We start from the raw sequence: 16,436 nt of genomic DNA, 5'->3' as shown, positions 1-16,436 counted from the left end.
TACTTAATCCTGATTTTCTCAGTATGACCAGCAGCGTCTATTTCATGAACACTCCCTGTCGTGCATGCAATCCATTCTCTTATTTTGATGCTGGGCTAAGAAGAATTTTCTGCTCCCTGCAAGCGGAAAGCTCAACCGTCGGATTGCACAGGACAATACGAGGGGGAGAAGTCGAAGAACAAAAATGGAGATATCTGAATGATGCGCAGATTGGCAGTTGACCCTAACTAACGAAAAGTGTGAGGTCATCCACATGAGTGCTAGAAGGAATTCGTTAAACTTCGGTTACACGATAAATCAGTCAAATCTAAAGGCCGTAAATCCAACTAAATACCTACGAATTACAATTGCGAACAACTTAAATTGGAAGGAACTCATAGAAAATGTTGTGGGGAAGGCTAACAAAAGACTGCGTTTTATTGGTAGGACACTTAGAAAATGTAACAGATCTACTAAGGAGACTGCCTACACTACGCTTGTCCGTCCTCTTTTAGACTGCTGCGCGGTGTGGGATCCTTACCAGATAGGACTGACGGAGTACTTCGAAAAAGTTCAAAGAGGAGTAGCACTTTTTGTATTATCGCGAAGTATAAGAGAGAGTGTCACTGAAATGATACAGGATTTGGGCTGGACATCATTAAAAGAAAGGCGTTTTTCATTGCGACGGAATCTTCTCACGAAATTTCAATCACCAACTTTCTCCTGCGAATGCGAAAATATTTTCTTGACACCGGCCTACATAGGGAGAAACGATCACCACAATAAAATAAGGGAAATCAGAGCTCTTACGCAAAGATATAGGTGTTCGTTCTTTCAGAATATCCATGTAGATGTAGATGATATAATGGCATATGTAACTTGGGGCACGTAGATGGAACGATCATTTCCGCCGAATTCGTAGGGGTGCGTTTCGATTCGAAAAGTTTCGAGAACTCTCGAGAGAGTCTGCCGTTAAAATGGGTGAAAAAGGAATGGCGTGCTTTGTATGGGGGCCGACTGGGCCGACATGTTGCACCCAGAACCTAGAGTTGTGATTGGCTGGAAAGTGCACCAAAAAGTACAGCCTTTCGCAGAGGTAGAGGACCGAATGAGGTCAGTTAAAGACAAGAAGTGGTACATGCCGCACGCGCTGGATTTGCTGTCGCCTGGTCAGGACATGTTGTGCAGCTGTACCACAAGGTCAAGAGACGCAAAGCAGCTGCTTGCAGCTACGCAAAAAATAAATGACATCATTGAGACAGAGACAGACCTACCTGAGACCAGTGAAGGGCTACTGCAGCGCTTTCATGGAGTGAGAGTGGTATCTTCAGTGAATATCAGGCCCAGTTACTGACAAATCAAACTTCACCGTGAAAGCTGGAGGTATACATCCTTTTTATGATTTAGTTGCTGTTATCAATTCCCTAAGTTCCCTTTCGGGCTCAACGTATCATCTGTAGCCTTTATGAGGGCTCTGGACCAGTTTATTCGCGCCGATCTGAAGGGAAAGATCACTGTCTACGTAGAAGATGTACTAATTGAAGGAAAATTGTGGGAGACTCATAATGAAACGCTACAGCAATTGCTTCAAGTCTTTAAAATAAATAGTGTTACAAAAAATCTCTCTCAGTCGGACTTCAGTTACTCTGAGGTGGAATTTCTCGGACACGTTATCTGTCCATTGAGAATTCGACCACACACCAATAAGTTAACAGCAATAAGGGAGTATCCTGTTCTGAGGACGAAGCGCCAAGTACGAACGTATCTTGGTCTCATAAACAACTATAAACGATTTATTGCGAAGAAAAGCCGGCCGGAGTGGCCGTGCGGTTCTAGGCGCTACAGTCGCAGGTTCAAATCCAGCCTCGGGCATGAATGTGTGTGATGTCCTTAGGTTAGTTAGGTTTAAGTAGTTCTAAGTTCTAGGGGACTGATGACCTCAGATGTTAAGTACCATAGTGCTCAGAGCCATTTGAACCATTTTTTGTGTAACAGGTTTTATCTAGTGGCCTGTGTGACAGGGTACGTATTGGGTTGGTGCATAAGTTCGCAGCGTTTTTCTAAAACTGTTATAAACACGACAGATACACGTAACAGGGACCTGAAACATCAACAATATATTTTCCTTCACTACTTACAAGTCTGCTAACGTTAGGGTAACTTTTGAATTCCAGACTGTAGAAATCAAGTGGTTTTCAGGCGCAGAACTCGTCGATACATGTACGGAGAGCGTTTTCTTCCGGAAGGAAATTCCTTGAAGGCTGTTCAATAGAGAGCGGAAAAGGTAAAAATCTGAGGGCGCAAGAACAGGTAAATACGGTAGGTGCGAAATGACCTCCCAATAGTGCTCAGAGCCTTCTTTTTTTTTTTTTTTTTTTTTTTTTTTAGTGATAAGTGGGTGCTGTGCATATCAGAGAAATTCGTAAACAAACTCGTGTGGTATGTGCACCTAGGTCATGCACACTTCGGTTCAAGGTTCAATAAAGTGTTTTCAGAAATTAAGGGAATCAGCGAATTTTTATAACATGGAGAAAATGATACACAGTTCTTGCATTGTGCAAGGCTCGCCAGTTGACGAAACCTCCTGTGGAGTCACACAAGATCGAATTGTACCCTACCGAACCACCCAGGCTAAAAGAATTAGCCGCAGTTGACTTCTTTTGACCAGTGGCTTGTACAGAACATAGGTTTCGATACATCCTGGTGCCAGTCATCCTCACGTCTATATACTCACGTTTCCCCTTCGAGATTTGTGAGGACACGGTCAGTGGCTAAGGCGTTCGTGAACAGTTTTCTTTAGGAAGTCAGTCACGTAGAAAATATTATATCGGAGAATGGGAGGCAATTTCAGATGTAGAGGTGAAAAGAAATGCTGCAGTGAAAGAGAATCACCTCAGTATTCACGACCCGCTTTCACTATAGTTTGAATCCGGCAGAGATTCTTATCAAGGAACTAGTAAAGCTGTACCGGATCTATTAAAACAAACAACATCGGAGGTGGGATTTGTATGTCCAAGTCTTTCAAAAGGTCATAAATAATCTCCCCCTTGGATCTACCAGGATGGTTCCGATCCTTGTGCTTAAGAACAAGTCACCATCTGACAGACTCAGGGAAGAAACACAGTATGCACTGTGTTATGCCACTATGTAGAGTGGCGTGGCGAGACGTGACTAATCTGTGTACTGACACTAGCTCTGCCTTCAAGCCTAAACACATCTCGTCCCAATACTTGTATAAATCGTCAAATTTTACTCCAAGATGTATAATCGTTTGAATTTAATAGGAACTGTGCACAAACCACGCATCCGATTAAAACAGAAGTACACAGGTTACATGCCCCCGTTACATCGTAAACACTCTGTTAATACTACACTTGTCAATAGTATTTCAGTGTTTTGAAGTGGTGAATGGTCAACACATTTGAGTATTAGTACTTTCCGTTATGGTAATTAGGATCTGTTTAAATCTTGTGCACACTGCACGTTAGCTGAAACATAAATACGTTCGTTCGATGAGCCTTAACGACAAGAGTTCAACTCTCAGTAAAATTGCGTATTTTATGACCTGTAACTTGCTCCGACTATGGAGTTATTTTTCACAATTTAAATTCATTGCAAACCAGCGATATAGCGATAGCTATCTCTGCGATACTGTTAACTCTCTTACGGTCTGTAAACGTTATTTCTTATTGTCCATTTCCCTTATTTCTTTCTCTTTAAATCCTTGAAATAAACGTTAAGTGAATATATAAGTTAATATCTCTGTCTTTTCTTAAATGATACCTAATTAAATCCTTTTTCTCTAATTATTGATTTTAAATCGTAATAAAATTTCAATAAGACGTTAATTCATTGAGTCTACCTCTTCCAGACCTGGAATAACAGACTTATCTTTGCAAGACTGGATTTAACTTCTTTGCCGCACTGCAGCTCTTTACTGTTTACGCCATTTGGGTACCTTTCAGTGGGAAATAAATCCTTTCCACTGTAAAATTAGAATCCGAACTGAAAATCAAATTTGACTTTTCTTTACTGGAATCAAATTGGTATATCACATACAACTTTCATATGAACGAGTGACTTTCAAAAAATCTAAGCCCCACACAAATCGTGATAGGACAGACAAAACAAAAACGTAAACAAAAATCCATAGTGCCACCACCACTATTGTGCTAACTTTAATGCAGCAACCACTTCAGGTGTTGGCAATTGCGTTCCTTCAAACAGTCCCTAAGTTAAATTTGCCACTCGTCACCTACGGACGAATTCTGTCTTCAAAGATTAGGGTCACAAAATTTACGGGCAAGAATAACTGTGCCCTCCTTTACATAAGTCGTGCATATCCTGGTTCATGGCTTTATAGAACACCATTTCAGACTGAAACTCAATGGTACACAAAACCACAATTATTACGCCACTAATCCTGTAGTGCGTATTCAAAGTATACATCAACATAAACGGCAAAACACTTAATCACCATAGACTGGGCGTCCAAAATCACAGCAATACCGTAACCTCCCAATTACCTTAGAGCGTGCTTGAATATAACATTCACCAACTTTAACCACAACGACTTCTAGAGCCTTGTGAACGTAAGGAATATCACGAATCGCACTCTAAGTCCAGTTCGATGTGTGACTAACACTTTCAGACATCACTTTCTCCAAATATGGAACACAGTTTCATCAAAATTAGAGCGTAACTTCATAACGGCACGCTAGCCTGTCACTTCTTACACGAAGTGTTCACTAATTAACTTTATCCACGCTGTTGCAGAGTCAGTTAAACAATTCAACCACATATACGATCGCAGTAAAAATATCTCCAGCGCTACGATCCAGAATAAACTCAAATCAATTACTTTAACGAACCCTATCTTCTCTCGAGGGGCAATACACTGCTAAACACGTCTAACAATTCGGTCGCACTAAGTTGTGATCTACAGCACCGACCGAACACTAAGTCAATAATTCAATAAAACTTCTTGACGATATTCTCACAAAATTTATAAGTCGCGGTCCCACCTATAACCGCGATCTATCGTTTTTCCCGGTGATTGTTAGACGCAATAAGTAATTAGAGCTTGCACCTACTGGCTCTAGCGTAAGCTTCCCTGTCAAGATTCAAAACAGAAGTGAACTTCTAAATTCCTAAAACCAAAGGTGAACCAATTTAGACAATCAGTTCACAATTCCATTGCTTATAACAATTAAATGTAACTTCCTTGGCGGCATTCGTCTCGTTGAGTAGCGGCCAGCTCGATGTGATGATATCTCTTGCTCGGACAGCTGACGTCTGCTGCCGCCGGTGCGAGGAGACACTTTGCCGCAATTTGTTCGTTCTGTCAAACGCAATCGAAAGCTCACTTTTCACAATAGTTGCTCACACAGAGTATTTAGTTGCAGAACATACATAAATTTATAACCATTCATCAAGTATTTAATACTTACAGACCGCTAAGTTAATATGTTGAAGCGAATCAAAGTCCGTGGCGGCACACGAAATCTTTTGTCCAGTCACAAGTAACATAATGTGTGCAAGAAGAGGCACCAAGAAATAGTGTCATTGGTGACCGGATTAAGGGACCAGCTCATAAGAGTAAAGAGCGCCAAAGGTGGAGCATAAGGGATTTTAAGTTGTTTGTTGGTTGAAAACACATCGTTTGTCAGGCAAGCACCAATATCTGTGTCGCAAATTCTTCGGTCGTTTTACGGTCAAGACGACTGTTCGCCAGAATTGTGGTGAAGCGGAAAGTCTCCACACTTGAAAATCTAAGGCTACACAACAGGTAGTTAAGCTCATAAAGTTCTTTGGTTGTTCGTGTTTTTGTCATTGGAGGACGTGTTTGTTACTACAGTCGACGTTTATCCCTTAGAATTAATCTTAAACATCAAGCAGTCATGTGTAAGGCCTAATTGTTAGCGGAACAGAGTGATCTTCTGAAATGAGTTTAGGTTTTTTTCTTACGGCCGAACGAGATGGATGCAGCTTCCCGATATTCCAGATGCTTCGGAAGCGCTGAAGATATTTGATATTGAAGTCGACATCAGGTCACCAGGATCGATGACAGTCCTGTAAGCATGTAGGGAGTTTGAGCTCACTATTGCAGGAAGGAACGAGTAGCATGACAAATGAGTGAGAGAGGAGTGTAAGGTTTTATGCCCTGCAGCACCCATCTCATTACAGCAGGTGCCTTGGGGCAGCATATCTGCTGTAAAAATCTATCGTACGAGACATCTGATGAAATGTGTTTGGAAAAGTAGCCAGATGTAGCTGCTAGAATGGGGGAATCCTAAGACCGCCCATTTCTCGCGTTCACAGCATGAAATAATTTTCATTTCAAATCTTACTAATGGTTATTCAAAAGTTTTCGTGCGGGGTAGCACCGCGATCTGGGGCGCCTTGTCAAGGTCTGCGCGGTTCTCCTCGTCGGAGGTTCGAGTCCTCCCTCGGGCATTGATGTGTGTGTTGTCCTTAGTATAAGGTAGTTTAAGTTAGATTAAGTAGTGGCAAGCTAAGGGACCGATGACCTCAGCAGCTTGGTCCCATAAGATCTTACCACAAATTTCCCATTTTCACAATAATTGTTGCTGTAGAAAGGACGATTACCCACATGTTGTCTATGTGTATGCGCTGTGACTGCCTGGGATATACGCTGAAGAGCAACAGAAAGTGATACACTTGCCCCTTAGAGCACGCAGAAGCGCCGCAACACGGCGTGGCACGGACTCGATTAATGCCTGAAGTAGTGCTGGAGGGAACCGACGCCATGCATCTTGCAGGGCTCTCTAGAAATCCGTAAGAGTACGATGGGGTGGAAAACTCTTTTGAAAAGCGCGTTGCAAGGCAGATGTGTTCAATAATGTTCATGACTGTGGAGTCTGGTGGCCAGCGGAAGTGTTAAACCCAAAAGTGTCCTGGAGCCACTCTGTAGCAATTTTGGACGTGTACAGTGTCGCATTGTCCTACTGGAATTGCTCAAGTCCATCGGAATGAACAACGGACATGAATGGATGCAGGTGATCAGACAGGATGCTTAGGTAGATGTCACCTGTCAGAGTCGTATCTAGACGTATCAGGTGTCCTATATCATTCCAACTGCAAACGCCCCAACCACTACAGAGCCTCCACCAACTTGAACAGTCCCATGGATTCATGAGACTGTCTCCATACCAGTACACGTCCATCCGCTCGATACAATTTGAAACGAAACTCGTCAGATTAGGCAACATGTTTCCAGTCATCAACAGTCCAATGTCCGTGTTGACGTGCTCAGGCGAGGCGTAAAGCTTTGAGTCGTGCAGTCATCTAGGATACGCGAGTGGGTCTTCGGCTCCGAAAGCCCATATCGATGATGTTTCGCTGCGTGGTTCACACGCTGACACTTGTTAACGGCCCAGCTTTTAAATCTGCAGCAATTTGAGGAAGGTTTGCGCTTCTGTCACTTTGAACGATTCCTTTCACTCGTCGTTAGTTCCGTTCTTGCAGGATCTTTTTCCGGCAGCAGCGATGTCGGAGATTTGATGTTTTACCGGATTCCTGATATTCATAATATAATCATGAAATGGTCGTACGGGAAAATCCCCACTTCATCGCTACCTCGGAGATGCTGCATCCCGTCGCTCGTGCGCCAAGTATAAATCCACATTCAAACCCACTTAAATCTTGATAACCTGTCATTGTAGCAGGAGCAGCCGATCTAACAACTGTGCCAGGCGCTAGTTGTCTTATATAGCCGTTGCCGACCTCAGCGCCGTATTCTGCCTGTTTACATATATCTGTATTTCAATACTCACGCCTACACCACTTTCTTTGGCGCTTCAGCGTAAATCTGTAATGTATTGGGAGAGGTTTTCTGCCTTCCTCTCTGTTTCAGATGATCATTGGTTAATCATGACCAAATCTGCGCGAGTAGAAGATCGTTAAACTTATTTATAAAGTGTGCTGTAGTTGGCTGGCGAGATTCACCCACTGTCAGCAATAACTGAGTTGCGAAGCGTTATGTCAGACAACACTTGCTGCACACACTGAAGAGAGTACCCATTTGCTGCCAATACGTCACAGAGAGGGACGTCTCCATATTAGTACTGAGTTCAGAGGATGAGATGGACTCAGAATTTCCAGCTGTTACTTTCACCATCTTCCATACTCGCACCATATGGTAATATCATCTGCATTCTTATATATCCAGGTTCCTTCTTTAACCACTAACCGTTCTCACCGTCGTTGGTCATATCCACACTATAGTTTCATGTTATGGTTTCATGTGCTCATCCACCCGTGCACAGCTTAGATTTCACATTTACAAACCTTTGCCTACATGTTAAATGTTAGCGTACTTATGTCAGTGGGTGATTCACTGTTTGTTGCTTTATGGTAATAAACCATATTGCTATAGTGATGGCTAGTTTCTTTTATAATTTAGATGATCGGCTTCATTGGTGTATCCATGTGTGGTGTGGTACCCGTACTTTCGTGCTTGACTGGGCCACCTCTAGTAGTTTTCCTGTGATAAGACGTTCCTGTTCTGCGACATTCTTTCTTCTTGTGACACTGTTTATTATTAAATTTGTGTGATCTTATGGGGAACTTCCTTCCCTGCAGGTTACCAGGGAGCAGACATACAGGGGTATGCTAAAGAGCTCAACTGACACTTCAAATCTGAAAGTATTTATTATTTTATACAGGACAGGGATGTTTCAACAAGGTGATCCAGGTGACGACTTTAAGAACGCGTAATTTTGCTGAGAGCCCACAGCCCAAAGCTCTCTAAGTCCTGTCATTCCTGCCAGTAGTGCTGCAAATGAAAGAAACTTTAACATGGCAGCCTAACTTGTGTCAGAGAAGTGCAGCCGTATCGATTCATATCGTGCCAGTGATTTTTGTAAATTCATAACAATGAGATGAACAAGTGGTTTATTTTAAGAAGTATCTTCTCTTAAGAAATGGAACAGAAAGAATCTCTGTAAATTCCCCATAGTTACAAAGTATAATATTCCATGTGGTTACATAATGTATGCCTGTTATACAGTTTTATGTTCTGGAGTTAATATTGCAAATATATTTTTGTGTTCTAGGATTGTTTGTTGGAAGAGACGAGAGTTTATTAATGGGTAAAGTTTTCTTATAGGTGTGTGTGTGTGTTGTAGATTTTGTCACCCGATGTACGTGAAAAGCAGATCCCAACCAAGTCGGCGAGTTTATTACTCCCAGCCAACTGCAGAGTCGCAGAGTCGCCGTGCGGCAAAGGTTAAAGCTACGGAGTAGCTGGTGTCTACAAAATCACACCACGGCTGCTAAGAAGAAACACCTATTGCTAAAGAGAGAATTAGCGTGATATGTTTGTTCACCGTAAATCGGTTTTGGCTTATCCCTTAACAGTTTTAGTTAGTCACTCAAGAGTTAATCTCACGAGATGGTCTCAAGGGCTCGTCTCGAAAAGCGAGTTGCGATGCGAGGTTCGTAGAAAGTTAGTCTGTAACGAGATTTACACTCGGGGGAGCTCAAAGCAACTCTTAAGCCGTTTAGGTAGTACTTTGAAAACGTTATCAGCTTGTTGGAGAAAGTAATTGTTTCGACGATTTGGGTGAAGCTTAAATTCGCCCTTTGCAAGGAAAAGCAGAACACAAATTTGTGATAAAGTGTAGAATTTTGTGAGTAGTAGTACGATTAATTGAATTCTGAGACTAATTTCTCCTGTTTATTAATTTTGTGCGGACGCAGTAGTTGGGTTGCTCGATAGCCAAATGTATGTAGGCATACGGTGTCTCATTTAGTTGGAAATTTTCCGTTGGTTTGTGAAACAGGAGAGACGTAAAGTCATTATTTGAAGTTGTGAGGTGGATTATACCACGCACTGAGGGAATGGTGGCTTTGCGTTGGTGTATTATGGTTGTGGAACAGAAAGCAAGCACTTAGGAATAGTGCCTTTGCGATTTTATGTTGGGGTCTATTTGTGACTTCAGCGTGAGCATCGGTTAATGTAATAAAGATTGGAAATCTCTCTAGAGATACACTGTAAGCGTAATTACTGCTGTTAAGAGAGCGGACGTCCTACGTTGTTAATGTAATATAGAGAACCAGTCGAAAGTGGTCGGGATTTGCATACGTGATTTCAGTTTTGTGTCTTTTTCCCATGATCGCTAAACGACAAATCAAGAACCATTTTTTCGAAGACACTCTGTCTTATATATGCACGCAGAAGTGCCGCAACACGACGTTGCCTAGACTCGACTAATGTCTGAAGTAGTCGTGGAGGGAACCGACACCATGAATCCTGCAGAGCTGTACATAAATCCGTAAGAGTACGAAGGAGTCGAGATCTCTTCTAAAGAGCACGTTGCAACGCATCCCAGATATGCTCAATAATGTTCATGTCTAAGGAGTTTGGTGGCCAGAGCAAGTGTTTAAACTCAGAAGAGTGTTCCTGGAGTCACTCTGTAGCAACACTGGACGTGTGGGGTGTCGCACTGTAGTGCTGGAATTGCCGAAGTCCGTCGGAATGCGCAATGGACATGAATGGATGCAGGTGATCAGACAGGATGTTTACATAAGTGTCACCTGTCAGATCGTATCTAGCCGTATCAAGGGTTCCATATCACTCCAGCTGCACACGTCCCACACCACTGCAGAGCCTCCACCAGCTTTAACAGTTCCCTGTTGACATGCAGGGTCCATGGATGCATGAGGCTGTCTCCATATCCGTGCACGTCCATCCGCTCGATACAATATGACACGAGACTGGTCCGACCAGGCAACATGTTCCAGTCATCAACTGTTCAATGTCGGTGTTGACGGGCCCAGGTGAGACGCAAAGCCTTGTGTCGTGCCGTCATCAAGGGTAATCGAGTAGGCCTTCGGCTCCGAAAGCCCATATCGATATGTTGATGGCCCAGCACTGAAATCTGCAGCAATTTGCGGAAGGATTGCACTTCTGTCACGTTGAACAATTGTCTTCAGTCGTCGTTGGTCCCGTTCTTGCACGATCTTTTCCCGGCTTCAGCGATGTCGGAGATTTGATGTTTTACCGGATTTCCGATATTCACAATACACTAGTGAAATGGTCGTACGGGAAAATCCACACCTCAACACTACCTCGAGGATGCTGTGTCCCATCGGTCGTGCGCCGACTATAACACCACGTTCAAACTCACTTAAATCTTGATAACCTGCCATTGTAGCAGCAATAACCGATCTAACAATTGCGCTAGACATTTGTTGTCTTATACAGGTGTTGCCAACTGCAGCATCCTGTGAGTCAAATACGTTATTAAGACCAGTATTGACCTACCCCGGTAGCTACAGCTAGCCCCATTATACCACGAAAATAGTGACGTTGGCTATCCTTCAGTACATAGTGTCGTTGTAGTGATACTTAATTTGAATCTATGTAGTGAGAGAAAATTAACATCCAAGCCTACGTGCCATCGTTGTGTCTGGATAGACGATTATTTGTGAATACACAGATTACGTCGTTGATCTTAGACACTACCTTGTCTGTACAGTTAAGTGACGTATTCCAAGGTAGAGCCTACACTGTTCGGCGTCGCTTTCTCTCCTGTGTGTCGCAGTGTACTAGCATCTGCTCATACTGTGTTATTTCTACGACTGGTCTTTCCCTAAAGGGTGGCGCAGTACAGGCTCTCATGAAATATGTTACTATATCTTGCTGTGCCACTGCATCACAATAACATTCTAGTTTATGCCTCTTACCTAATTTGTATTTCGATTGTATGATACATTAGCATATCCATGAACCATGGACCTTGCCGTTGGTGGGGAGGCTTGCGTGCCTCAGCGATACAGATAGCCGTACCGTAGGTGCAACCACAACGGAGGGGTATCTGTTGAGAGGCCAGACAAACGTGTGGTTCCTGAAGAGGGGCAGCAGCCTTTTCAGTAGTTGCAGGGGCAACAGTCTGGATGACTGACTGATCTGGCCTTGTAACATTAACCAAAACGGCGTTGCTGTGCTGGTACTGCGAACGGCTGAAAGCAAGGGCAAACTACAGCCGTAATTTTTCCCGAGGACATGCAGCTTTACTGTATGAGTAAATGATGATGGCGTCCTCTTGGGTAAAATATTCCGGAGGTAAAATAGTCCCCCATTCGGATCTCCGGGCGGGGACTACTCAAGAGGATGCCGTTATCAGGAGAAAGAAAACTGGCGTTCTACGGATCGGAGCGTGGAATGTCAGATCCCTTAATCGGGCAGGTAGATTAGAAAATTTAAAAAGGGAAATGGATAGGTTGAAGTTAGATATAGTGGGAATTAGTGAAGTTCGGTGGCAGGAGGAACAAGACTTCTGATCAGGTGATTACAGGGTTATAAATACAAAATCAAATAGGGGTAATGCAGGAGTAGGTTTAATAATGAATAAAAAAATAGGAGTGCGGGTAAGCTACTACAAACAGCATAGTGAACGCATTATTGTGGTCAAGATAGACACAAAGCCCATGCCTACTACAGTAGTACAAGTTTATATGCCAACTAGCTCTGCAGATGATGAAGAAATTGATGAAATGTATGACGAGATAAAAGAAATTATTCAGGTAGTGAAGGGAGACGAAAATTTAATAGTCATGGGTGACTGGAATTCGTCAGTAGGAAAAGGGAGAGAAGGAAACATAGTAGGTGAATATGGATTGGGGGGAAGAAATGAAAGAGGAAGCCGCCTTGTAGAATTTTGCACAGAGCATAACTTAATCAGAGCTAACACTTGGTTCAAGAATCATAAAAGAAGGTTGTATACCTGGAAGAATCCTGGAGATACTAGAAGGTATCAGATAGATTATATAATGGTAAGACAGAGATTTAGGAACCAGGTTTTAAATTGTAAGACATTTCCAGGGGCAGATGTGGACTCTGACCACAATCTATTGGTTATGAACTGCAGATTGAAACTGAAGAAACTGCAAAAAGGTGGGAATTTAAGGAGATGGGACCTGGATAAACTGAAAGAACCAGAGGTTGTAGAGAGTTTGAGGGAGAGCATAAGGGAATAATTGACAGGAATGGGAGGAAGAAATACAGTAGAAGAAGAATGGGTAGCTCTGAGGGATGAAGTAGTGAAGGCAGCAGACGATCAAGTAGGTAAAAAGACGAGGGCTAATAGAAATCCTTGGGTAACAGAAGAAATATTGAATTTAATTGATGAAAGGAGAAAATATAAAAGTGCAGTAAGTGAAGCAGGCAAAAAGGAATACAAACGTCTCAAAAATGAGATCGACAGGAAGTGCAAAATGGCTAAGCAGGGCTGGCAAGAGGACAAATGTAAGGATGTAGAGGCTTGTCTCACTAGGGGTAAGATAGATACTGCCTACAGGAAAATTAAAGAGACCTTTGGAGAGAAGAGAACCACTTGTACGAATATCAAGAGCTCAGATGGCAACCCAGTTCTAAGCAAAGACGGGAAGGCAGAAAGGTGGAAGGAGTATATAGAGGGTTTATACAAGGGCGATGTACTTGAGGACAATATTATGGAAATGGAAGAGGATGTAGATGCAGACGAAATGGGAGATAAGATACTGTGTGAAGAGTTTGACAGAGCACTGAAAGACCAGAGTCGAAACCAGGCCCCGGGAGTAGACAACATTCCATTAGAACTACTGATGGCCTTGGGAGAGCCAGTCATGACGAAACTCTACCATCTGGTGAGCAAGATGTATGAAACAGGCGAAATACCCTCAGACTTCAAGAAGAATATAATAACTCCAATCCCAAAGAAAGCAGGTGTTGTTGACAGATGTGAAAATTACCGAACTATCAGTTTAATAAGTCACAGCTGCAAAATACTAACACGAATTCTTTACAGACGAATGGAAAAACTGGTAGAAGCGGACCTCGGGAAAGATCAGTTTGGCTTCCGAAGAAATGTTGGGACACGTGAGGCAATACTAACCTTACGACTTATCTTAGAAGAAAGATTAAGAAAAGGCAAACCTACGTTTCTGGCATTTGTAGACTTAGAGAAAGCTTTTGACAATGTTGACTGGAATACTCTCTTTCATATTCTGAAGGTGGCAGGGGTAAAATACAGGGAGCGAAAGGCTATTTACAATTTGTACAGAAACCAGAGGGCAGTTATAAGAGTCGAGGGGCATGAAAGGGAAGCAGTGGTTGGGAAAGGAATGAGACAGGGTTGTAGCCTCTCCCCGATGTTATTCAATCTGTATATTGAGCAAGCAGTAAAGGAAACAAAAGAAAAATTCGGAGTAGGTATTAAAATTCATGGAGAAAAAGTAAAAACTTTGAGGTTCGCCGATGACATTGTAATTCTGTCAGAGACAGCAAAGGACTTGGAAGAGCAGTTGAACGGAATGAACAGTGTCTTGAAAGGAGGATATAAGATGAACATCAACAAAAGCAAAACAAGGATAATGGAATGTAGTCAAATTAAATCGGGTGATGCTGAGGGAATTAGATTAGGAAATGAGACACTTAAAGTAGTAAAGGAGTTTTGCTATTTAGGGAGTAAAATAACTGATGATGGTCGAAGTAGAGAGGATATAAAATGTAGACTGGCAATGGCAAGGAAATCGTTTCTGAAGAAGAGAAATTTGTTAACATCGAGTATAGATTTAAGTGTCAGGAAGTCGTTTCTGAAAGTATTTGTATGGAGTGTAGCCATGTATGGAAGTGAAACGTGGACGATAACTAGTTTGGACAAGAAGAGAATAGAAGCTTTCGAAATGTGGTGCTACAGAAGAATGCTGAAGATAAGGTGGGTAGATCACGTAACTAATGAGGAGGTATTGAATAGGATTGGTGAGAAGAGAAGTTTGTGGCACAACTTGACTAGAAGAAGGGATCGGTTGGTAGGACATGTTTTGAGGCATCAAGGGATCACAAATTTAGCATTGGAGGGCAGCGTGGAGGGTAAAAATCGTAGAGGGAGACCAAGAGACGAATACACTAAGCAGATTCAGAAGGATGTAGGTTGCAGTAGGTACTGGGAGATGAAGAAGCTTGCACAGGATAGAGTAGCATGGAGAGCTGCATCAAACCAGTCTCAGGACTGAAGACCACAACAACACAACAACAAGGAATGTTACTGCACTCTACAGCAGTCATCCGATAGCTTCATAAATTCAGTACCATTACAGTAAAGAAGAACGAAAGGAATGACTATTCTCTGACATCACAATATTTTGGAACAATAGGGCAAGAAATATGCAACAATTAAAGTACTTTGGCAAAAAAATATTGTATTAATTAACACTTTATTTTGAAGTATGCAGTTTTCATTGGAGATTATTCATTGGAATGCTTCACCGATTTCCCTTCCGCTACGCGAGCGCTGGTGTCGCCTTACTCATGAGCTGTAGCGCTGCTACCATTAGTTTTACGTTACCCCACACCACAGCAGAGACTATGTCCAAGAGTAACGAAGGAGCTTGACGTGCGTGCTGACCCAGTCTGACAGTGCTTAGTATTGTAAAAGAACTATTTTTGTGATGCAAATTACTGTTCGTTTAAAACGTACGACTGGACTTAGCTGAGACTTTCTACGTCTTTGCTGTAATAACAAAAGAGAGAAGTGATAAACTGTGTACAACCGAATCCTTTAGATCAGTTGAGTTGAATCTATTCGTAGTTTCCCCACTTCAATATTCACTTAACAGCTGCATCTCCTATAACATCAGATCGCACTTTGTAATGACTTATTCCACTTTGATCTATGTAGAGTGGCCTTCAAGACTAGATACACCCCGTCCCAGTACTAATATAAATCGTTAAATTTTAGTCCAAGGTGTTTAATCGTGTGAATGTAATAGGAACTGTGCACAAACTACCCATCCGACTAAAACAGAAACACACAGGTTACCCCCAATATATCTTGCACACTCTGTCAATACTACATTCGTCAATAGTATTGGAGTGCGTTGAAGTGGTGAGTGGCCAACAAACTTTACTATTGGTACTTCTGTTACAGTAATTAGGATTTGATTAAATCTTATGTACACTGCACATTATCTGAAACATAAATACCCTCGTTCAGTGTGTCGTAATGTGGGTTGCTATCGAAAAGAGTTCAGCAACTCTCTGTAATATTGCGACAGTATAACCCGGAAGTTGCGCCGAATATGGCGTTATCATTCACAATTTAAATGATTAAAACCTGTTAATGTCAGCAAACAACTTTCTAACGCGAAATAAATGTAACTACCGTTGGTTATCTTTGCAAGACTGGCTTTTAACTACTTTCATCAATGTATCTTTTTATTATTTACGCCACTTGCGTATCTTCAGTGGGGATTAAATCCTTGTGATGACTGGGTGTTGTGTGATGTCCTTAGGTTAGTTAGGTTTAAGTAGTTCTAGGGGACTGATGACCATAGATGTTAAGTCCCATAGTGCTCAGAGCCATTTGAACCATTTTGATTAAATCCTTTCCACTGTAAAATTAGACTCCGAACTCAGAATTAAGACTGACTTTTCTTAATTGGTATCAAAT

Source organism: Schistocerca piceifrons, chromosome 4 (genome assembly GCF_021461385.2).
Source record: "Schistocerca piceifrons isolate TAMUIC-IGC-003096 chromosome 4, iqSchPice1.1, whole genome shotgun sequence".
In the NCBI taxonomy this organism is placed as follows: Eukaryota; Metazoa; Arthropoda; class Insecta; order Orthoptera; family Acrididae; genus Schistocerca; species Schistocerca piceifrons.
The sequence above is the reverse complement of the archived record's forward strand: the minus strand, read 5'-3'. Positions refer to the sequence as shown.